Source organism: Schistocerca piceifrons, chromosome 6 (assembly GCF_021461385.2).
Source record: "Schistocerca piceifrons isolate TAMUIC-IGC-003096 chromosome 6, iqSchPice1.1, whole genome shotgun sequence".
Taxonomy (NCBI): domain Eukaryota; kingdom Metazoa; phylum Arthropoda; class Insecta; order Orthoptera; family Acrididae; genus Schistocerca; species Schistocerca piceifrons.
In genome coordinates this window covers 355,785,373-355,810,031 of record NC_060143.1, presented here as the reverse complement: position 1 = coordinate 355,810,031, position 24,659 = coordinate 355,785,373, and positions in this window count along the sequence as shown.

Sequence of the window (24,659 nt, the reverse complement as noted above, 5' to 3'; positions counted from 1 at the left end):
TAAGAGATTGATGACCTCTGATGTTGATTCCCATAGTGCTCAGAGCCATTTGAACCATTTGAGCCAGTCTAGCAGAATGCGGGCGGTCATTGAGTAGCATCTCTTCACATAGTCGTTGTTGGATTGCATCTGCAAGGCGCCTCAGTTGTTGATAATAAATGTCAACTGTGATGGTTTCACCTCATGGAAGCAATTTGTAGTGCACTACAATGTCACTGTTCCACCAGATGCATACCATTATCTTTTGTAGATGCGTACAGGTTTTTGTACATGAAGTTACTGCTTTGTTAGGGCTCAGCCATTCCTTTCCCGTCCTATCTCACGAACAGTAACCATACGGGTCAGAAATGGTCGGTGTTGTTCACGAGTCAATTGGCGACGAGCAAGAAGAGATGCACATACGGCCACCAGCTGATCTTCGCTTAGAGCATGCGGTACCCATATAACCGATTTTTGAACCTTGCATGCGAATGTCGCACGATGGTGTAATGGTCGGAGTTAATCACATTTTCCAGTTCTCGAGCATACTGTCGTTGATCATTGTGGATTAATTCGTTTAAATGATCTTCTAAGTAGTCTGTTTAGATTTTTTTTACTGGTAACGCCACGTAGCGCTCTGTATGAAAATCATTGGCTGTGCTGTGTGCAGTCTGTGGCTGGTTTGCATTGTTGTTGGCTATTGTAGTGTTGGGCAGCTGGATGTTAACAGCGCGTAGCGTTGCGCAGTTGGAGGTGAGCCGCCAACAGTGGTGGATGTGGGGAGAGAGATGGCGGAATTTTGAGAGCGGACGATCTGGATGTGTGTCCATCAGAAAGAGTAAATTTGTAATATTGGATATCATGGACTGGTATATATATTATGACTTTTGAACACTATTAAGGTAAATGCATTGTTTCTTCTCTATCAAAATCTTTCATTTGCTAACTATGCCTATCAGTAGTTAGTGCCTTCAGTAGTTTTTATTTAGCTGGCAGTATTGGCGCTCGCTGTATTGCAGTAGTTCGAGTAATGAAGATTTTTGTGAGGTAAGTGATTCATGAAAGGTATAGGTTAATGTTAGTCAGGGCCATTCTTTTGTAGGGATTACTGAAAGTCAGATTGCGTTGCGCTAAAAAATATTGTGTGCCACTTTAGTGAATGTCTGAGTACGTTCAGGTTTGCTTAGCTGTTTGAAAAACAAATAACGTAGGGGTTTATCAGTACAGTAATTCATTAAGTTTTCTAAGGGGACGTTTCATATGGCGACCCTTAGCTGAGGATACCTCACTGGAATATTCTGATTTTTACTTGTAGTTTGTGTAATTAGTGTAGCTATTGTTTATTGCTAGCGCGTAATTGTAGAGAGAATTTCCTTTGTAGTTGTAGTTTTTCATTGTTGTACAGTAAAACAGTTGTGGCATGCATGTAGATTTGCACCAAGTATTTCGCAGCTGCGCTTGCAATTAAGGAGATATTATTTTCAATGCTATGTTAATGTGTTTTCTTATTTTGCTCTTCAAATTGTGCTTTTCTTCGTTGTCGTGTGAAATATTGTGACAATAATGGCGTGTGAAAAACGTAATATTAGGCTGCAAAGTAAACTGAGAAATGACAGTGAAGACGAAAGCAGTGTGTTAGCGCCACCGTGTAATGAATTAACTAATGTTCAAACTAGTAATTTGGTAATTGTGCATAGGCAAATAATCGTGTAGACAGTGAAATAATTAGTGAACAGGGAATCATTATCGATCGATCGGTCGGCAACAATTCGCCTCAGAAATCCGAAATGATAGGACACAATCTTGCAAATACTGTAGATTCAGGTTTTGCGTCTTCACCATTTTCTCAAATAAGTCATGACACATTTTCTGCTCGTCAAAATGTGAATGTTGCCGGTGCAAATGCTCTGCCGAAAAGCATAGAGGAACAGATTCCAGACACTAATACATTATTACTGCAATTAATGCAACAAATGAAACAAAATCAGAGACAAACACAGCAACAGTTAGACACAATGGAACAAAATCTTCAAAAGTTAGATACAATGGAACAAAATCTTCAAAAGTTAGACACAATGGAACAAAATCTTCAAAAGTTATACACAATGGAACAACACCAGAGACAAACACAGCAACAGTCAGACGCAATGGAACAAAATATTCAAAAGTTAGACACCACACTTGCACAAACAAGTGAAGATTTAACTACTGAGTTACATAAAATCGAATCGAAATGTCAAAAAGTCTGTAATGACGTAAAAACACAAATTTGTGAGCATTTCCAACCTATTTTCTCGCGTCATGAAAATGCGTTACAGAATCACGAAGCCATAAAGGAACTACAAACTATTGTTCATGAAAATCACGACTCCATGCAAGCAAAAATTGACTCAGTTGCATCTACCGATTCGGTTATGCAACTTGCAAAACTCAGGAAAACTTAAAGGACACAGTAGATACGATTTCAACACAAATGGACACTCTGAAACTTGGTTCAGAAAAACACACTGAGGAAATAAGTTCGCTATCGGAGAAAGTAGCCGAATTTTCGGATCAGTTCACTAACTTATCTACAAAGGTGGATGACGATCTGAGTGACACAAGACCTGTAGCCTTCACAGACACACAAGAAATTCAAACAAATTCAGAATCAAATTAATACGCAACACAAAAGAGAAATCTGGGAAGTACAAGATCAGTTAGCACAAGTAATACAAGAATTACATATTTCAGAGGACACTCGCGCTCCAATACGGGAAGAGGGACATAGAAATACGGAACAGCCACAAAATAATAACACAGGGCATTTCGGAAATTATGAAAAAAATTGGCAAGGTGCACCGAATTTTGAAATGGAACCGCCGAAACGACATAACAATGACCGACATGCGACTCGCTGACACGATGATTTTCACTATAAGCTGTTCATTACTACACGTAAATTCAAAACATTTAAGAATTCTGGCAACGACATTCATCCACAAGCGTGGCTTCATCAATTCTCTCATTGTTTTCCTCCCAACTGGTCATTAGAGCACAGATTAGAATTTATGTGTGGCTATTTGGAGAATGAACCAGCTGTAAGAATGCGATCGGTCATTCACGATTGCCACAGTGAAGGAGAATTTTATCATGCCTTCCTCTCAGCATACTGGTCTCAAGCTACACAAGACCGAGTAAAACATAGCATCATAATGATGAAACATTTCCAACAATCTGAATTTTCCAGCCTTGTGAAAGATTTTGAAGACATGTTGCACAAGAATCAGTACCTGTAAAACCCATACAGCCCCTCAGAACTCATCCGCATTTGCTTAATCAAATTGCCTGAACATTTACGACACATTATTTTGGCAGGACGTTGCAAGGCGACATAGAAGCTTTTCAGGGACTGTTACAAGAATTGGAAATTGACACTGACAATCGCGGAACGCGAAAACAGGAGCACAACAACTACAAGTCACATCCGTCACAATTCTGCGATGACAGAAATAATAAATAGACACGACAAGGCTATTCTTACAACGTAAATCGTGACCAAAACAGACAGCACTCGGATGACAACCGTTGGCAGAGCAGTAATAATTACAGGGAAAGATCACCTCTCCGCGGTAATGACTATCACAGAGGCAATCAGAGAAATAGACACTATGGGAACCAAAATAAATATTATCAAGGGAAACAGAAGAACTTCAGACGCAACAGTTCAGCACGTAGTTACGAGTCAGGGAGAAATTCTCCATCATGTGACTGACAAGAAAGACACATTGGAATCTACCGACATGACGACAGACGATATGATCGTAACGACAGACCTGAATTGCATCAGAACTGGCGGGATTCAAACAGGGCAGGGCCCTCTCGACAAGGTGAATTTGTAGAAGTTAGGTCTCCAAATCCCAATAACGACGCGCGCCAACAAAGAGACAATAGGCAATGACTCATACCGCTGGCAGCTACAAAATGTACTTATGAAACTGACAACGCAGCTGCCGTAGCTAGTAATTACGTAAAAATGGAAGACATTAGGGACATCTTACTCCAGGAACACGACGTAAAACATAACATCATTGCATATCCTGTGATTCACATTACAGTAATTGACGTAAAATGTACGGCCGTACTTGACTCTGGCAGTCCCATTTCAGTAATTAGTGAAACAGCCTTTAGCAAATGCAACAAATAGAACGATTGCCCCACACTTCCGTTACATAAGATTAAATTACAAGGTGCAATCGTTGGAAAAAGTGTAGATGTACGCCAACAAACCAACTTAGAATTCTTTTGTCAAAGCCACTGCTTCTCTAGGGACTTTATTATTGTTCCATTATTGTCGACGGAAATTAAATTGGGAGTAGACTTTTTGAATGAATACAAAGCAATCTTAAACTTTCACGATACTGAAATAAGTTTAGAGAAAGAAGGTAAGTCAATAGCTTTGAAATTTGAAGCTTAGCTCTCAAACCATGACGAGGAAATTAATCGGCTTTACTTTCTGTTAGACAACAGTTCGGAATTTTCTACGGAACTAGACACTAACAATCACTCTGCAAGTACTGACAGGGATGATATCGACGACATATTTGAAACTAATGAGTTAATTCAGAATAATATCCAAACAATTGAGAATTGTAACGACACTGATAGGCAAGACCTTTTTGAGATTTTACAAGCATATTCCACAGTTTTTACTCACAAAACAGGAACAATCAAGGGATTTCAATACCAATTTCGTGTTCGTGAGCATACTAAATTTTGTGTTAGACCATACGTAATTCCAGCACATTATAGGGACCGTGTTAGAACAGAAATACAATCTATGCTTGACGAGGGCATTATTGAACCTGCAGTAAGCTCATACAACAATCCATTACATGCTGTTGAGAAGAAAAATGGATCGATCAGACTTGTCTTAGATTCGAGACAAATCAATATTATCATTATTCCTGAAACAGACAGGCTGCAAACGATGGAAGAACTTCTTCAAAATTTTGATGGTGTGAAAGTGTTGTCTTCTATTGATCTCAGATCCAGCTTTTATCAGCTCGAACTTCATCCAGAATGTAGAAAATACACAACTTTTCTTTGTTTCGGTGTTTGTTATCAATTTCGGAAACTTCCTTTTGGTTTGAACATTTCTTCGGCAGCATTCATTCGCGGACTAAATTCCATATTATCTGATTTCTTAAAACATCACCTTATATGTGGATGATATTCTAATAGCAGAAGCCTCATGGGAGCAACATAATCGCATCCTCAACAGTTTGTTACGTATTTTTGCAGAATCTGGAATTACAGTTAACTTGGAAAAGTCTGAATTCGGTAGGTCAGAGGTGAGGTTTTTGGGACATATTATTTCTTCTGAAGGCATTCAGCCGGATCCTGAAAAGTTAGAAGCAATCAGAGCCATTCCAGTTCCATCCACAAAAAAACAAGTCCGCAGTTTTCTAGGTCTCATAAATTTTTACCGTCGTTTTCTGAATATGCAAATTCTAGTTACACCAAAACTTTGTCCTCTCTCTGGAAAAAATACTATTTGGAAGTGGGACGAACAAGCACAGTTGGAATTCAATTCTTTGAAAGAATCGCTACTTAACGCGCCAATACTAGCTCATCCAGATCTGTCACAAGATTTCTGCCTTAGCACGGATTATTCTAAAGTCGGTCTTGGTGCCCACTTATTTCAAGAAGCCATAGAAAATGACACTACTGTTCAGAAAACCATTGCGTTTGCTAGCCGGCTGCTAACAAAATCTGAAAAAAATTATTCCGTTACTGAATTAGAAGCTTTAGCTATCGTGTGGGCATTTAACAAATTCCGTTTCTTTCTTTCTGGCAAGCACGTAAAAGTATACAGTGATCATCGTGCATTACAATTTCTTATGTCTTCAAAATTAAATCATGACAGGTTAAAACCTTGGGCATTGTTTCTGCAAGAATTCCACTTCACAGTGGTCTACATTCCTGGCAAGGAGAACATTGTTGCGGACGCACTGTCACGCGCACCGGCTGGGCTTGAGAAATGTAACACAGAAGGCAACCTCGAGAAAAATTTCAGTATTCTTTACATTCAGAAAGTCGCCTTTGAAAACTTCATCACCACATCTTTAAAGGACATTGCTCATGAACAAGATAAAGATCCGATTTGGAAAGACATCAAAAGTAAATGGCATGAAAAGACGTACACTCAGATTCGGCATTATTACCTGGTTAGAAACAACATACTCTTCAAACGCTGCACTGTTGATGACAAGCTATGGGTACTTTGCATTCCAGACGATTTTGTTAATAAGCTCGTTTGGTAAATTCATTTCAGCTACGCACATTTTGGTCCACGAAAATGTTATCGTATTCTTCGAACGACTTGTTATTTTAACAATATGGAAAAGAGAATTCGAAGAGTCTTCTCTATTTGTAAACTTTGACAAAAGGCGAAATCATCTATCTCACATCGTGCTCCGTTGTTTCCTATCATTCCTTCTAAATTAAAAGAATTTGATGCTGTTGATCTCTTGGGACCCCTTGTCAGAACATCGAATGTTACTTCAAAATTTGTTTCTTTCACTCCGTTACGTAAAGCCACTGGACGGTCTGTATCCAACGCCTTTGTTAAAAATTTCTTACGTGAAGTTGGACACGTTAGTAAAGTCATTTCAGATAACGGACCACAATTCAGGTCTGCTGTTTGGTCACGCATGCTTTGGAACCATAAAATCAAACCTGTTTTTATTTCATTGTACTCACCACATTGTAACCCGTCTGAACGAATTATGAAAGAAATCAATAAGCTTTGCAGACTTTATTGTCACCGAAAGCATCAGCATTTAGACGGATATTTACACTTATTTCAAAACGTACTGAATGAATTGCCTCATGACTCCACTGCTTTACCACCTTTTCTTGTACTGAAGAATGAAGAACCACCGAACAGAATCAGAGAGCTTGTACCTTTCCCGAATACACGTAAACTTCGACACAAAGACATAATTGATTTGGCTATTAAAATGTAAAATCTGCAGCAGACAAAAGGAGATAACTACACGGTAAAGCAAATGCAAAGAAATTATATATTGGTCACAAAGTTCTCATTAAAGCTCATTCATTGTCACATAAGAAGAAACACTTGAGTCACAAATTCTTTCTGATTTACAATGGACCTTACAGAATCCGACGTATACCACATGATAATTGCGTTGAAGCTGAAACTCTGCGTACTAGGAAGAGTAAAGGATTGCACCACATTTCACATGTAAAACCGTATATTGAGAGATAATCTGCTTTTTAACTTTGCCATACAACTTATCACTTCACGTTACTAGAATGCTTTGTCAGACTTAGAAACTGTTAACATGCAACAATGTTTGAAGTTAAATATCGAGTCAAGAACCAAGAGAATTTATTTAAACAGAAATTACGAATGCATTGTTATAGTGAACAGACGACACAGTGTTAACTGTGTGTGTACATTCTTGCTTGTTACTTGCACGAGTACGTAACGACCATAAGGCTCACATGCTTAGAACATGTACCGGTACTGCTAATGAGATTTTAATGCAACATTTTGGTTTACTTGAAAATACATTCTGGATTTAAAGTACTTTCTGAGAGATATCAGATGATACAGTGGTTAGTTTATTTGACAGCTACACGATTATATCACGACGCTACTAATGAGTGACACAATTTATATTATTGCTTTTGCGCTGTATCTGTTTTATATCTGCACATTTTTTCTGAATTCTTCTGGAAAAGAAAACATGTTTTAGTAGTAACTTTTGTGGTATAGCTACAATGAGACAGCCTTTTACGTAGCACAACAATACGTTACAGTACAGTACTTTCTTCATCACGGCAATAAGCATAATAACTACGATATCTATACGCAAAGCATTTCACTTTTGTTTATGATGAGGTGAGCACATTGACTTCAGCAGAACTTTGCTTACAGAGGACGATAACTACGACACTTCCACAGAATTATCTTACGGCAAGAGGCACATTCAGCGCTAAAGGACATGTATTTGAGTGATTAATTTTGTACTTAAAACATTTATTTTTAAAAAATTTTTGAATTACAAAGAAAGTTTTCCGTGATACATTTCATTCCATTTCTGTAATCTGTAACACCTGAGGGTATAATTACATTAATCCTAAGTGGGGTACACGCTTACTTTGTGTATCATGTGTCTGGCAAGCACAAGGAGCCCTAGCTAATATGGTATTTGCTAATACAACTTTACACAACGGTACCATATTTCTCCAACACAGAATTACACAGCTACCTGATTATGTAACAGAGAAACAAACATTTTTTTACTACATCAGTGACAGATGTTTACGCAATTACACAGTTGGATAACTTCACACTTATGAAACTGTATTTTGTATGTACTTTGTGAACTCTTCATATTTTTTCAGAACCATTGTGATACTATGAGAGCTTTGAATGATGTATTTGGTATGAGATCATGATTTTTAAAGTACGTTTGAGGTAGATGACACTATTGAAATGAGCAGAGAATTTTTTTTAGGTTTTGACATTATTGCAGAAAGCTACGACGTTTTTGAGATTTGACTGAGGTGTTATGACATTATTATTATGACGACGATGAGTATTACGCTGCTGAGGTATGTTTATGATCAATAAGCTGATGCTACATGAGAAATTTGATTATGCTATGTATCTGTTATGATGAAATATCTAAGAAGTGTTGACGAATATGTATATGCGTACTAAGGTAAGGAATAATGAGTAGTGGTTAGCCACTCTCATTTGAGAGAAAGGATGTTGGAAACCAAGAATCGCACTTTAAGAGTTATTAAATGTGTGTAAATGCGTGAATGTATCACAACGCCGGCGAAAAATTTTTGGACACTGCTATATTTTTAGGATTTTGTTTCCACACATTTCTACTGTAATTTCTCGACTTGTGAAATTTTATTTGTGTCAAACTGTCACTGCAGCGGAAACTTCTGTTGTAAATTTCGGTAAGAAAGCTAAGTGATCTCAACGTAATGCATCGTTGACGCCCAGCTGTGTGTTGCCTGGAGAAAAAGCCATTAGGTGGAGAAAAAAAGAGGCCTTTAACCTCGATATTGACAGTTCTTTGTAGAAAGCATCGCAAATACGACACGCTCAAACTTGAAAACATGATTACACTTTAGAGTTCTTAATTTATGATATTTACTGAAGTGAAATGATGAAAAACATTTCACGTCTATTGTCTTGCTGGTTGAAAGATTGTTTACTGCTATATGAAATGCCATATGGCTAGTGAATGACGTTTCACGCCTTGCTTTGCCTATTTTGTTTAATATCTAGTTTCTAGCTGCACTGCAGCATTGGTTAAAATAAAATTTTATAGATGTACTAATATAAATATTTTATGCTTACAGATCCAGTAAATAATAACTTTATGATGTACTTTAAGAAAACGGAGCACAAAAAGACATTTCCCTTCACAGGAACTGCATACAGAATTTTCTTTTCAAGTACTTGGTAATTTCTTTGGTAGAATAAGTTGTGGTGCACCACTTTAATTACATAGACATTAAAATGTGAATAGACATTTTCCTTATCTGCATTATTGTCTTTAGTGTATTATTTTTTCTGCTTGAGCTTTGTCATGTTTAGATATTTGTTATTGCATTTGCTGCTGCTGTTTTCCAGGCATAGAGCTACTTAATTTCACTTTGTATTACTCTGTTAAGCCAGTTTTACTACTGATTTATTTTTCTTGTTAGACATTTTCCTTATCTGCATTATTGTCTTTAGTGTACTATTTTTTCTGCTTGAGCTTTGTCATGTTTAGATATTTGTTATTGCATTTGCTGCTGCTGTTTTCCAGGCATAGAGCTACTAAATTTCACTTTGTATTACTCTGTTAAGCCAGTTTTACTACTGATTTATTTTTCTTGTTTGCTGCACACTGCCTTATATTAGTTGTAATGTTGCATTTGCTTTGCTAATTTTGATATACTGCTGCTTGCTTTGCCAATTTACATTTTTTTGTCATTGCTGTTTGAACTAATTGTTTTGTGCTGCTGCATTGCCTCGTCCCTTAGTTTATGCATCTGAGCTCAGTAGATTTAAGTTAGCTTAAGAGGGGGTAGGCTATATAAGAGAACGAACTATGATGAATTGGAAGAAATGCATTGAAAAGCTATAAGAAAATGGTTTGGCCAAAAAAGTAGTGTACAGCGGAGAAATACTATTTTTGAAAGAGGATGTGAACAGAATACAGAAAGCATGCTTGGATAGGATTTTTTTTGGTGGAAACAAATGTTGAAATAAGAGAAAAGATCTACGGAATGAAGTTTTGGGTTTGACTGCAGTACCAAATGCCACACTGAAAACAAACCCTGTCCTGTATTTTTGTGTTATTGCACTACGTGAATTTGTGTTTTTCCTGTCTTTATGTGTTTAGCTAATAAGATTTACGTTGTAGAATTTTTCTGATAATATGTTATTTACTGTAAAGATGCGTAGACATTATTTATTCTGTTCTGTTTTGTTGCTCATGTGAGAAGTTGACGTTTCAAAAGTTATTCTGATCTTTTATGTATGTACTTATGTCATAATTCCTGTAACACTGATGTATCTGTTTATTTCTATTCTTTTGTAAAGCCTGTACTACTACAAATGTTATCTGTAATTTTATGTTCTTTAATTATGTATTTTGTACCTTTGTAATTGTATTCTCATGTCGTAAACTTGTAATTGTATAGACACCAGTTCTTCAAATTAACTATCATTTCACTGCACACGTTTATGTTGGTCATAATATATGCACAGTATGTGAGAAGTAGGGACTGTTAGTGCTTGCACATGTGTTAATAATTCAGCAAGGGACTGGTTAACAGCATTGCTGGTTCTAAGGACAATTAGAAAAAAAACTTTGTGAGTGCACAAGTGGTGCTATATTATCCGCAAGACTCCTCAATGGTGATTGTGCACCCGCACAGTCACAACAGATGGCTGCTGGCCATCTCTACAAGGACTACAGTGGGTCTGCATCTTTGATGACCCACCAATACCATTATCTCTACAAGGACTGCAGTGGGTCTGCACCTCTGGTGGCCCACCAATACCGTAATCTCTACCAGGACTACAGTGGGTCTGCTCTGTGATGACCTACATACCAATATTCTTCAAAACTTCGACTGACTCTGCTGTGGGTTTGCTCTGTTGTGGACCATTACCTGCCTGCATGTCAAGAGTCAGCACTGTCTTTCTGTTGGAAGGACAACACTACTACTTCAAGACTGCATGGAAATCCACTACTTCTGTGTGCATTTTCTTTTACTGCTCAGACTTTGAGAAAAAAAAAAACACACTGCAATTTTACTGTGATGACTGATCAGGACTGTATTTATGGACTGTGACAAAATTTTAGCTTTTGACCAACATTGTATCGATAAGTGTGTGCCTTTGATATCTTCGTTATTGTAATTACGAAAATTTATTTCAAATCTGTATTGGCCATGGCCCAAAACTATTTGTAAAATTTTTTGTGGGGAGCATGGGGGCTATGTAAGTAGGCTGTTTAGATTTTTTATTGGTAACGCCACGTAGCACTCTGTATGAAAATCGCTGGCTGTGCTGTGTGCAGTCTGTGGCTGGTTTGCATTGTTGTTGGCTATTGTAGTGTTGGGCAGCTGGATGTTAACAGCGCGTAGTGTTGCGCAGTTGGAGGTGAGCCGCCAGCAGTGGTGGATGTGGGGAGAGAGATGGCGGAATTTTGAGAGCAGACGATCTGGACGTGTGTCCATCAGAAAGAGTAAATTTGTAATATTGGATATCATGGACTGGTATATATATTTTGACATTTGAACACTATTAAGGTAAATACATTGTTCCTTCTGTATCAAAATCTTTCATTTGCTAACTATGCCTATCAGTAGTTAGTGCCTTCAGTAGTTTTTATTTAGCTGGCAGTATTGGCGCTCGCTGTATTGCAGTAGTTCGAGTAATGAAGATTTTTGTGAGGTAAGTGATTCATGAAAGGTATAGGTTAATGTTAGTCAGGGCCATTCTTTTGTAGGGATTACTGAAAGTCAGATTGCGTTGCGCTAAAAAATATTGTGTGTCAGTTTAAGCACAGTCATGTATAATTTTTCTAAGGGGACGTTTCGATCTTCATCAAACTCGAAACGTCTTCCTGAACGTGGAGAGTCACTAATGTCAAAACGACCCTCCTCAAAACGAGAAAACTGCTTTCTTGCTGTGCTCTGTCCAGTGGCATTGTCTCCATGAACAGCGCAAATGTTTCTGGCTGCCTCCGCCGCCGTCACACCGCTATTGAACTCAGAGGGAAGAATATTTCGGAAATGTTCCGATTTCTCCAATTGGCACTCCATTTTCTAGTGTCCATAGCTCCAAATGACAAAATCGAAATACATAAACTCAAATAGCAAAAGTGAACTACAAAAGAAAAAAATGGCAATCGATAAATAAACTCACAACAACTGGAATACCACCGTGCAAAACAAAGGCGCTACGGACTTATGCATCAATCTAGTATTAGTCAATTTTTAAATTTTTGTTAAAAATTGATCATTTTTTAAAATATTAAAAACATCGACCGACGTATTGAAATATCGGTATTCTTGTCTATATAATATCTTTTGTAAATATCTACACAATACATATGCATATTTTTAAAATTTGCTCATACCTACCATGCCAGTCCCAACAAACGCATTACCTTTTCCGAATACCGTTACATTTTCGCCTTTTTTGACGGTAATGAATCCATATTTCTGTACTGCTTTCTCTTGTCCTTCGTTTCGCAGTGACACACCAAGCAGTACATCATCTTCATTAGGTGGATAATCAAGATATCTGGAGTGGCCTGAGACAGCTGCAACAAACCAGCTGCTGCCTCGGTTTAGCAAGTTTTTTGTTGTGTTGACGCGTGACTTAACGAGCGTGGACCTTCGTCATGTTCAAAATGTGCAAGATGTTGAAAACTGGTAAGCGACTGTTTTTTTCCCTTGATTCCCAGTTCTTCTTAAAAAGATGGCCTGCCTCTTTGTTTTTCTTCATGCAGAATTGTCTGACCACACTGAAGGCGTATAGGCCATCTCACCACTGCGTCGTAAGACGGTGCAATGTTGCCGTACATTTCCACCACGCCAGCTTGGATTGTTGCAGATTTTCAAGGGTGAGCAGATGAAAGTGGGTCCGCAGCTCGTGGTCGTGCGTTAGCGTTCTCGCTTCCCGCACCCGGGTTCCCGGGGTCGATTCCCGGCGGGGTCAGGGATTTTCTCTGCCTCGTGATGACTGGGTGTTGTGTGATGTCCTTAGGTTAGTTACGTTTAAGTAGTTCTAAGTTCTAGGGGACTGATGACCAAAGCTGTTAAGTCCCATAATGCTCAGAGCCATTTGAACCATTTTTTAGATGGAAGTGGATAGATTTTTCTTCGAAACTAAATTGTGTAACTTACTGTCTGTAAATGTTTGTTACAAGCAGACATAGGGAATAAAATTATAATTACATATTAAAGACATTTATTTTCTGTTTTAAGAGGAAGATACAAGTACAATACATTCAGTGCAGAAAAGAATCAAATCCAAGATTCTACCTTTTTATTCAAGGTAGCAAGTAATAGCACTTAAATTTACCATTCTTCAGTGTAAGAATACATTATACAAATTCCCTTGTACCATTCAAGCATTTTACGCTGAGGTGACAAAAAGTCATCGGATATTTCCTAATATCGTGTCGGACCTCTTGTTGCCCGGTTTAGTGCAGCAACCCAACGTGGCATGTACTGAAGTAGTCGTTGGAAGTCCCCTGCAGAAACACTAAGCCATGCTGCCTCTATAGCCATCCATAATGGCGAAAGTGTTTGCCGGTGCAGGAATTTATGCACGAACTGACCTCTCGATTGTGTCCCATGATTGTTCGACGGGATTCATGTCGGCCGATCTAGCTGCCAAATCATTCGTTCGAATTGTCAACAATGTTCTTTGAACCAGTCGTGAACAATTGTGGCCCTGTGACATGGTGCATTGTCATCCCCAATAATTCCATCGTTATTTGGGAACATGAATACTGTGTACGGCTGCAAATGGTCTACAAGTAGCTGAACATAACCATTTCCAGTCAATGATCCATGTAAACAGCCCACACCATTATGGAGCCACCACCAGCTTCCACAGTGCCTTGTTGACACGTGGGTTCAAGGTTTCATGGAAATGGAAATGTCGTGTGGCTAGGGCCTCCCGTCGGGTATACCGTTCGCCTGGTGCAGGTCTTTCGATTTGACGCCACTTCGGTGACCTGCGCGTCGGTGGGGATGAAGTGATGATGATTAGGACAACACAACACCCAGTCCCTGAGCGGAGAAAATTCCCGACCCAGCCGGGAATCGAACCCGGGCTCTTAGGATTGACAGTCTGTCACGTTGACCACTCAGCTACCGGGGTTTCGTGGAGTCTGCGCCACACTCGAACCCTACCATCAGCGCTTACTAAGTGAAATAGGGAATCTTGTCACGACGCCACGGTGTTCCGGTCATCTAGGGTCCAACCGACTTGACCACGAGTGCAGGAGAGCCGCTGCAAGCGATGTCGTGCTGTTAGCAAAGTCACTCACTTCGGCCGTGTGTTGCCGCATTGTCCTGACGGATACGTTCGTAGTACGTTCCACATCGATTTCAGCAATTATTTCACGTAGTGTTACTTGTCTGTTGGCAATGACAACTCTACGCAAACGCCGTTGCTCTCGGTCGCTCAGTTAAGTCCGTCGGCCACTGCGCTGTCCATGGTGAGAGCTAATGGCTGAAATTTGGTGTTCTCCTCACATTCTTGACATTGTGGATCTCGGAATACTGATTTCCCTAACTATTTCCGAAATAGAGTGTCCCATGCATCTAATTACAACTGCCATTCCGCGTTCAGAGTCCGTCAGTTCTCGTCGTACGGCCATAATTACGTCGGAAACCTTTTCAAATAAAATGATAGCTCCGCCAATCCGCTGCCCTTTTATACCTTGGCCGGCCGGAGTGGCCGAGCGGTTCTAGACGCTACAGTCTGGAACCGCATTGCTGCTACGGTCGCAGGTTCGAATCCTGCTTCGGGCATGGATGTGTGTGATGTCCTTAGGTTAGTTAGGTTTAAGTAGTTCTAAGTTCTAGGGGACTGATGACCTCAGAAGTTAAGTCACATAGTGCTCAGAGCCATCTTTTTATACCTTGTTTACGCGATACTACCGTTTGTCGTTTCAGTGTTCGATGCAAACTTTTTCTTGTAATCAGTTATGCAGCAAAGGCTTGAGGTATATTTTTCTCAGAACTTTCTTACTGAGACTTGATTTCCTCGTGCAGTGATTACTCTTCGTATGTGATGTGTCTGCTCGTCCCATCACTTCGGCACAAGCACGACTGATTGTCTTCCCTCTGGGATGGTAAACCCATTCCTGTCTAGTCTTTGTGTCCATAGAACCATTACATGCTGCATATTAAAACAAGATAAGCTGCGGACGCTTAGCAGAGACTAAAGAGCGAGCGCGACCCACCGTGAGGACGGCGCGTGGCAGGTTGGCCGGGTCCTCCTCTTCTGTTATCTGAGCGCGGTACAGCGCCTTCTGGAACACCGGCGGCTGGTCGTTGGCGTCCAGCAGTCGCACCAGCAGCGTCGCTCTGGCCACCACGCGTCCTCCAGCGGTCGCGCTCAGCTGCAGCTCGTGCTGGAAACAGACAGTCGTCAAGGATACAGCCCTCTGGCGCGATGCATTTACAGTGTCCGGACAAAATAACATCAACAGCTGTATAATACACTACTGGCCATTAAATTTGCTACACCAAGAAGAAATGCAGTTGATAAACTTGTATTCATTGGACAAATATATTATAATACAACTGACATGTGATTACATTTTCACATAATTTGGGTGCATAGATCCTGAGAAATCAGTACCCAGAACAACCACCTCTCGCCGTAACAACGGCCTTGATACGCTTGGGCATTGAGTCAAACAGAGCTAGGATAGCGTGTACAGATACAGCTGCCCATGTAGCTTCAACACGATACCACAGTTCATCAAGAATAGTGACTGGCGTATTGTGACGAGCCAGTTGCTCGGCCACCATTGACCAGACGTTTTCAATTGCTGAAAGATCTGGAGAATGCGCTGACCAGGGCAGCAGTCGAACATTTTCTGTATCCAGAAAGGCCCGTACAGGACCTGTAACATGCGGTCGTGCATTATCCTGCTGAAATGTAGGGTTTCGCAGGGATCGAATGAAGGGTAGAGCCACGGGTCTTAACACATCTGAAATGTAACGTCCACTGTTCAGAGTGCCGTCAGTGCGAACAAGAGGTGACCGAAACGTGTAACCAATGACACCCCATACCATCACGCCGGGTGATACGCCAGTATGGCGATGACGAGTATACGCTTCCAATGTGCGTTCACCGCGATGTCGCCAAACATGGATGCCACCATAATGATGCTGTAAACAGAAACTGGATTCGTCCGAAAAAATTACATTTTGCCATTCGTGCACCCAGGTTCGTCATTGAGTACACCATCGCAGGCGCTCCTGTCTCTGATGCAGCGTCAAGGGTAACCGCAGCCGTGGTCTCCGAGCTGATAGTCCATGCTGCTGCAAACGTCGTCGAACTGTTCGGGCAGATGGTTGTTGTCTTGCAAACGTCCCCATCTGTTGACTCAGGGATCGAGACGTGGGTGCACGATCCGTTACAGCCACGCGGATAAGATGCCTGTCATCTCGACTGCTAGTGAAACGAGGCCGTTGGGATCCAGCACGGCATTCCGTATTACTCTCCTCAACCCACCGATTCCATATTCTGCTAACAGTCATTGGATCTCGACCAACGCGAGCAGCAAAGTCACGATACGATAAACCGCAATCGCGATAGGCTACAATCCGACCTTTATCAAAGGCGGAAACGTGGTGGTACGCATTTCTCCTCCTTACACGAGGCATCACAACAGCGTTTGACCAGGCAACGCCGGTCATCTGCTGTTTTTGTATGAGAAATCGTTTGGAAACTTTCCTCATATCAACACGTTGTAGGTGTCGCCACCGGCGTCAACCTTGTGTCAATGCTCTGAAAAGCTAATCATTTGCATATCACAGCATCTTCTTCCTGTCGGTTAAATTTCGCATCTGTAGCACGTCATCTTCGTGGTATACCAATTTTAATGGCCAGTAGTGTACAAGGTGTAGAACTTTGCTTCCGCTGTTTGCCGATAGGTGGCGACAACGGTAAGTAGCGGTCGAAAGAAACAGATCGCAGACGTCAGGCAGTTAGCTTGGACCTCGGTCAACATAACCTCATTCAAACATTAGTCGATTTGTGTCTGCATCATACAGTTGTGCCTGATTGAAAATGTCAGTTTACGAGCTTAATTCTGGTCATTTACGGGAGGTGTTACTGTTTTGTTTCAGTATGAAGAAAACAGCGGCTGAGTCTCATCGTTTGCTCTCAAGTACGTATGGTAAGGACGCTGTCAGTGAAAGAACGTGTCGTGAGCGGTTTCAACGCTTCAACAACGGTGATTTTAACGTCGTAGACCGGCGTAGTGGTGGAAGAGAGAATGTTTCCGAAGATGCAGAATTGGAGGCATTGCTGAGTGAAGACTCGCGTCAAACTGAAGAAGAATTCGCACTATTAGTGCGAGTGACACAGCAAGCCATTTCAAAACGTCTCAGGGCTATGAGCATGATTCAGAAAGAAGGAATTTGGGTCCCGTGTGAGCTGAAAGCAAGAGACGTTGAACGGCGTTTGTGAACAGTTGCTTCAGAGGCAAAAACGGAAGGGATTTCTGCATCGCATTGTGACCGGGACGAAAAATGGATTCATTAAAATAACCCTAAACGCAAAAGATCACGGGAATATCACGGCTATGCTTCCACGTCGACGGCCAAACGGAATATTTACGGTTCCAAGTATCATGCTCTGCATTTGGTGGGACCAGCTCGGCATCGTGTACTATGAGGTGTTAAAACCAAGTGAAACAATCACAGGTGCTCGTTATCGAACGCAGTTAATGCGTCTGAGCAGAGTATTAAAAGACAAACGGCTGCAATACAGGGAGACGCACGGTAAAGTGATTTTGCAGTACGACAATGCTCGACCCCACGTTGCAAAAGTGGTAAAAACGTACTTGGAAACGTTAAAATGAGAAGTCCTACCCCAGCCCCTATTCTCCAGACATTTCTCCCTCTGACTCTCACCTGTATAAATCAATGGCGCATGGCCTGGCAGACTAATACTTCCGATCTCATAAAGAAGTCGCAAATAGGATCGATTCGTGGATCGCTTCAAAAGATGAACAATTTTTTCGACACGGGATTCGTACACTGCCCGAAAGATGGGAGAAAGTAGTGGCCAGCGATGCAAAATACTTTGAATGGTACATGTGTAACCAATTTGTTTCATTAAATCTTACATGTTGGGGAAAAACGGCGGAAGCGAAGTTGTACACCTTGTAACATTGCTCAAACGAAATCTGTCGTGTACTCATGCCCTCTAGTGTTGAAGCATGCCGCCTAGCGGCCAGAACATACACAAACACCGCTCTTCTAACTATAATCTATCGTAGAGTCCTCGATCAAAAATCCGTGCCTAGTAGATGGAAGGAAGTACAGGTCACACCCGTTTACTAGAAGAGTCGTAGAAGTGATCCACAAAGCAACCGCCCAATCCACTTGACATAATTTGTTGTACAAGATTAGAACATATGCTGAGCTCAAACATAATGAGGTATCTCACCAGAACTCCTTGCCAACCAGCATGGGTTCCGAAAACACCGATCACCTGATCCATCACCTTTTCATATGACATGCAGAAAACTTTGGATCAAAGCACTCAGGCAGATACAGTATTTCTTGATTTCCCAAAAGCATTTGACTCAGCATCACACCTCCTTTATAGTCAAAGTTCCATCAAATGGGTTATCAATCACCATCATTCTCCTCCGAATGCGAAAATATTTTGTTGACACCGACCTACATAGGGAGAAACGATCACCACGATCAAATAAGGGAAATCAGAGCTCATACGGAAAGATATAGGTGTTCGTTCTTTCCGCGCACTATACGATATTGGAATAATAGAGAGTTGTGAAGTTGGTTCGATGAACCCTCTGCCAGGCACTTAAATGTGAATTGCAGAGTATCCATGTAGATGTAGATGTAGATATAGAAGTGAAATTTATGATGGACTGAGGACTTCTTGGTGGAGCATGTTATCTTGGGTGGATCAGATGTAGAAGTAACTTCAGATGTGCCCCAGGGAAGAGTGGTGGGACGCTTGCTAATCATGTTGTATATTAACAATGTAGTGGACAATATTAATTATTCGGTTGATGGATCTATCTGTAATGAAGTACTGTCTGAAAGAAGCTGCGTAAATATTCAGTCAGATCTTGATAAGGTTTCTAAGTCGTGCAAAGATCGGATCTTGCTTTAAAAGTTCAGAAATATAAAAATTGTGCTCTTAAACGAGAAAACGTAGTGTCCTATGACTATAATATCACTGGGTGTAACACTTTGTAGGGATGTGAAATGGCATAATCACATAGGCCCAGTCGTGGGTAAAGTAGGTGATAGGTTTTGGTTTATTGGCAGAATACTGGAGAAGTGGAATTGAAAGAGAGGTGGCTGGAAGGCACACGGCTAACAATCGAACGCCAAGCGACAATCATTTACTCCAGATGCTGGTATTTGTTACAACATGTATTTTAGTTTACTCAGTTCTACCACTATAATGTAGCAGCACACCTAGTTTACAGGAATTTATCATCTGTTTTTTTTAACTGCTTTAAGTATAACATATAGCCTGTATGCTGTATATATATTATTTTTCCTTGGTTGTTTCCTACAAAAAGGTTTATAATCAACTGTCAATTTACCGGTGGCAGTTTCGCGCTCATTACTCAGCGAAAGAAAGCTATACAATGTGTTTTTTTAGGATGTTCTTCCTAAGTAAAAGTTTTCCACATTCTCGATGTTTTAAAAGCATAGGTCTGTATTTTAAGCTCCAAATTAATCGTATTTTTAAATGTATTTTTAATTAATAAAATAAGTTGCTAGCAATTTCTTGTTTATTGCACAACCGATTTCGAAACCTCGAGCTTGAGCTCCAGGTGTAACCAGATAATTATGCAAACGCAAATGTGTTTCTCAGTTGCGGATGCTCGGCTGATCAATATTTTGTATTATTAACGTTTGAAAAGTACTCTAAATGGAATTTCCGACAAAAATCAGGTAGAATTTACTTTGAAGAACTATTCAGTTCGAAATAGTTTCCAGATTTGCTTAGGACATAAAATACATTACTTATTTTGTGATAACCGAGTATAAAAAAATTATGTGATTACATAAATTTTTATACTCGGTTATCACAAAATAAGTTTTAACCCAGGCTCAAATAGGCACGGTTTGGATGTTTAAAGTGCCATTGAAACATATTGCCTGAAGCATCACGAACGCACCAAAGAGTGATATTAAGTTCTAATCTTTTCTACTTTTATCAAGAGAATCTCCCGTTTAGACCCCTTTGTGATCCCCCACCCCCAAGTAATTAAGTACAGACGACGCCCGTGAGTGAGCTAAAACTTTATGCACATTGTCCACCGCGATACTTAATACGGCCTGGTGGCGTTGCAGACACGTGACACGTCAAGAAAATTGCAGAAGTGTTGCAGCGACGAATATGGGTATCATTCTATAGTCGATTTTTTTTCTTCGAGTCATCAGTCTTCTGACTGGTTTGATGCAGGCGGCCACGAATTCCTCTCCTGACCTAACCACTCCATATCAGAGTAGCACTTGTAACCTACATCCCCAGTTATTTGTTGGATGTATTCCAATATCAGTCTCCCTCTAGTACTATGGAAGTCAGTCCCTCATGTCTTAACAGATGTCCTATCACCCTGTCCCTTCTCCTTGTCAGTGTTTTCCACATTTACCATTCCTCTCCGATTCTTCGCAGAACCTTCTCATTCCTTACCTTGTCAGTCCATCTACGAGTAATTTTCAACATTCGTCTGTAGCACCACACCTCAAATGCTTCAATTCTCTTCTGTTCCTGTTTTCCCACAATTCCCAACATACAAAGATGTGCTCTAAACGTACATTCTCAGAAATTTGGTCCTCAAATTAATGCCTATGGTTGATACTAGTAGACTTCTCTTCTCTCAGGAATGCCCTATTTGACAGTGCTAGTGTGGTTTTGATGTCAGTTTTGCTCCGTCCGTCGTTATTTTGCTGCCTAGGTAGTAGAATTCCTTAACTTCATCTACTTGTCACCATCAATCCTGATGTTAAGTTTCTCGATGTTCTCATTGCTGCTACTTCTCATTACTTTCGTCTTTCTTCGATTTACTCTCAGTCCATATTCTGTACTCAGTTGGTTATTCATTCCATTCTGCACATCATGTACTTGTACTTCACTTTCAATCAGGATAGCAATGTCATCGGCGAATCGAATCATTGATATCCTTTCACGTTGAATTTTAATTCCACGCCTGAACTTTTCCTTTATTTCCATAATTGATTCTTCGATGTAGAGATTGAACAGTAGCGGCGGAAGACTACAACCCTGTCTTACACACTTTGCAATCCGAGCACTTCGTTATTGCTCGTCCACTCTTATTATTCCTTCTTGGCTCTTGTATATACTGTATATTACCCATATCTCCCTGTAGCGTGTCCCTATTTTTATCAGAATCTCGAACATCTTGCACCATTTTTCATTGTCAAACGCTTTTTCCAAGTCGACAGATCCTATGAAAGTATCTTAATTTTTCTTTAGTCTTGCTTCCATTATCAACCGCAACGTCAGAATTGCCTCTCTGGTGCCTTTACCTTTCCTAAAGCCAAACTGGTCGTCATCTAATACCTCCGCAATTTTATTTTCAATTGTTCTGTATTTTGCTCTTGTCAGCAACAAGCTGTTAAGCTGATTGTGCGATAATTCTCGCACCTGTCAGCTCTTGCAGTCTTCGGAATTGTGTGGATGATATTCCTTCGAAAGTTAGATGGTATGTCACCAGACTCATACATTCTACGACCAACGTGAATAGTTGTTTTGTTGCCACTTTCCTCAATGACTTTAAAAATTCTGACAGAGTGTTATCTATCCCTTCTAACTTATTTGATCTTAAGTTCTCCAAAGCCCTCTTAAATTCTGATTCTAATACTCGATCTCCTATCTCTTCTAAATCGACTCCTTTATCTTCCCCCTGAGAGAGGCCTTCAATGTACTGTTTCCATCTATCCGTTCTCTCCTCTGCGTTTAACAGTGGCATTCCCATTGCATTATTAATGTTACCACCCCTGTTTTTAATTTCACTGAACGTCTTTTTGACTTTCCTATGTGCTGCGTCAGTCCTTCCGACAATCATTTCTTTTTCGTTTTCTTCACATTTTTCATGCAGCTCCCGTCTTAGCTTCCCTGCACTTCCTGCTTATTTCACTGCTTAGCAACTTGTATTTCTGTATTGTTGAATACCCCTGAATATTTTTCTACTTGCTTCTTTAATCGATCAACTGAATTATTTCTTCCGCTACCCAAGGTTTCTTCGCAGTTACCTTCTTTGTATCTATATTTTTCTTTCCAACTTCTGTGATTGTCCTTTTTAGAGATATATATTCCACTTCAATTCTGCTACCTATTGAGCTATTTCTTATTACTGTATCTTTAACCTTAGAGTACTTCAAGCGTATCTCGTCATTCCTTAGTACTTTCTTATCCCACTTCTTTGCATATTGATTCTTCCAGACTAATCTCTTAAACTTTCGACTACTCTTCATCGCTACTACATTGTGATCTGAGTCTATATCTGCTCCTGGATACGCTTTAGAATCCAGTGCCTGATGACGGAATCTCTGTCAGACCATAATGTAATCTAACTTAAATATTCTTGTGTCACGCGACTTTTTCCAAGTATATCTCCTCCTCTTGTGATTCTTGAACAGAGTATTCGCTAGTACTAGCTGAAATTTATTACAGAACTCAATTAGTCTCTCTCTTCTCTCATTCCTTGTCCCAAGCCCACATTCTCTGGTGACCTTTTCTTCTACTCCTTCCCCTACAACTGCATGCCAGTCCACCAAGACTATTAGATTTTCATCTCCCTTTACGTACTGTATTACCCTTTCAATATCCTCATACAGTTTCTCTAGCTCTTCATCTTCAGCTTGCGTCGTCGGCATGTATATCTAAACCAGCGTTGTCGACGTTGGTTTGCTGTCGATTCTGATAGGAATAACCCTATCACTGAACTGTTCGGAGTAACACACTCTCTATCCTGCCTTCCTATTCATTAGGAATCCTACTCCCGCTATACCGTTTTCTGCTGCTGTTGATATTACCCTATACACACGTGACCAGAAATCCTTGTCTTCTTCCCATTTCGCTTCACGGATCCATACTATACGTAGAGTCTTCGCATTTCCCTTTTGTGTGCTACGTAATCATTACTGCGGACCACCTGCATCCTTTCATGCTTAATGTCTTCCCCAATGGCAATGACATCTTTCAGTTGGATAACTGTCCGTATCATTAAGAAACGTGTTACAGAGGTTTGACGGCCATGATATAGCTCTCACTTTGACGTATTGGTCACCAAATTCGCCTGATTTAAACCCGTTGGAACATATATTGTACGCTGTCGGGCACCAGCTCCGTGCCCAGAAACCACTAGCCCGTAATTTACGTGATGTGTGCGTAGCAATGTGGCACCGCATACTTCCGTAAACCTACAATAGGAGTTGTCTATTCCATGTGAAGCACAACCGCTGCTATATTTCGTTCCGAAGTGGACCAACACGCTACTATGAGGCTGCTTACAAAGTTTTGACTCGTCAGTGTATGAATCAGTCACTAGCAGTCATAATGGTCGGATGTGAAATACAGGGCGTTTCAAAAAGATTCAGCTCCTTGCACAACACTATATCTCTTTCAGGAATGACTACAGAAACTTTGGGTGAATTTCAGTTGGCGCCAGTTGCAAGACAGCTTGTTGCTGACAAGAGCAATATACAGAACAATTGAAAATAAAATTGAGGAAGTGTTAGATGACGACCAGTTTGGCTTTAGGAAAGGTAAAGGCACCAGAGAGGCAATTCTGACGTTGCGGTAGGATCTCCTTGCTGGAACTGGCTCGCTCACTCGTTGTTTATTCAAAGTGCTTCCAGTAGAAATGGCGATATCAAGCAACGAAAGGCCTTTCGCGTTCTCCGTTTCAACAGATGCAGTTCAGTTACAACTGTGTGGCATGATGTTCGTCTAGACTACAGCATTGCACCTCTACAACTCAAAGCATTTGACGATAGCACCGTCTACTCGTCGTGCCAATCGAGAGTTAGCCTTTCCTCATGTGTCCATCACGCGTGTTTTGCGGCGACGTAGAGGGGGTGGACAAAAATATGGAAACACCAAAAACAGAACACGTTACCATGTTTATTAGAACGTAGGAGACCCGGCACTCAAAACAGCTTACAAACGTCTTGGAATAGATAAATACATGTTCTGTATCGTTTTCAAGGGAATCTTACACCACTTTTTCTGCAAAATAACGGCTAGTTCAGTAATGATGATGGAGGTGGCTAGCGGTTACGCATCCTTCGCTCCAAAGTAGACCTCAAATGCTCAATAATATTAAGACCTGTTGACTGTGATGGTCAGGGGAGAT